We start from the raw sequence: 1,517 nt of genomic DNA on the forward strand, positions 1-1,517 counted from the left end.
CCCACCCAGCTGCCCTCCCCCCACAGGGTCCAGGGGAAACCAGCTCTGCAGCTGCCCCTCGCCGGCTCCCACCCCTATGACCACATCACCGTAGAGTCGGCTTTTGACAACCCCACCTACGAGACAGGAGTAAGTACTGGTCCCCGCGCCCCCCTCCAGCCGGGGCTGGGCACCCCGGGGACCCTGCGTCGCATGGTGCCACGTGTGCCAGGGGCTGTGCGTGGGGTGGGACAGGTTGGGATGGGGTCGTGTACTCCAGGGACCACCCATGCAATAAGACATCCATCCAGGGACCATTCATGGGATGGACATTCATCCTGGGACCACGCGCAGGATGGGACATGCATCCCAGGGACCAGATATCAGCTGAGGCATCCATCCCAGGGACCATGTAGTAGAATAGGACATCCATCCAGGGCCCATGCATGGGATGGGATATCCACCTAGGGACAACACATCATGGACCACACATAGGATAGGATATTCATCTGAAGACCACAGGTGCCAGGGACTATGCACAGGATGGACATCCAACCAGGGACCATGCATGGGCTGGAATATCCATCCAGGGACCATGCATGGAATGGGACATCCGCCCAAGGACCATTCACACGATGGACATCAATCCGGGGCCCACACATGGCATGGGACATCCATGCAGGGCCCACACATAGTATGAGAGATGCATCCAGGGTCCATTCATGGGATGGACATTCATCCTGAGACCACGCACAAAATGGGCCATGCATCCCGGGGGGCACAGAGCAGCTGGGGCATCCATCCCAGGGACTGTGCATTAGGTGGGACATCCATCCAGGGCCCACGCACGAGACGTGACATTCATCTAGGGACCACACATAGGATGGGACATTCACCTGAGGACCACACATGGGATGGGACATCTGTCCAGGGATTATGCACAGGATGGACATCCAACCAGGAACCACACATGGGGTGGAATATCCATGCAGGGACCATGCATGGGATGGGATATCCATCCAGGGACCACATATGGGACGGGACATCCATTTAAGCACCATGCATCAGCTGGGACAACCAACCAGCACCAAGCACGGGAGGGGACATTCATTTGAGGACCATGCATGGGATGGGACGTCCATCCAGGAACTATGCACAGCATGCACATCCATGCAGGGGTCACACATGGGATGGGACATCCATCTAGGGACAACACATCGTTTGGGACAGCCATCCAGGGACCACACATGGGATGGGACATGTATCCAGGAACTACGCATAGGATGCACATCCATCCGGGGTCACACATGGGATGGGACATCCATCCATCCAGGAACCACACATGGGATGGGACATGCATCCCCGGGGCCATCTGTGGTCTGGGATGTGCCCCAAGGACCCTACAGGGTGGGAGATGCCCCGTCCCTGTCCCAGGCACCCCATGGCACCGCTGAGTGTCCAACCCCTCGCAGTCTGTTTTCTTTGCAGGAAACGAGGGAGTATGAGGTGTCCATCTAGGCGTGGGCAGCGTGGAACTG

This window comes from Charadrius vociferus, unplaced genomic scaffold, assembly GCF_000708025.1.
Source record: "Charadrius vociferus isolate BGI_N301 unplaced genomic scaffold, ASM70802v2 scaffold1746, whole genome shotgun sequence".
Taxonomy (NCBI): domain Eukaryota; kingdom Metazoa; phylum Chordata; class Aves; order Charadriiformes; family Charadriidae; genus Charadrius; species Charadrius vociferus.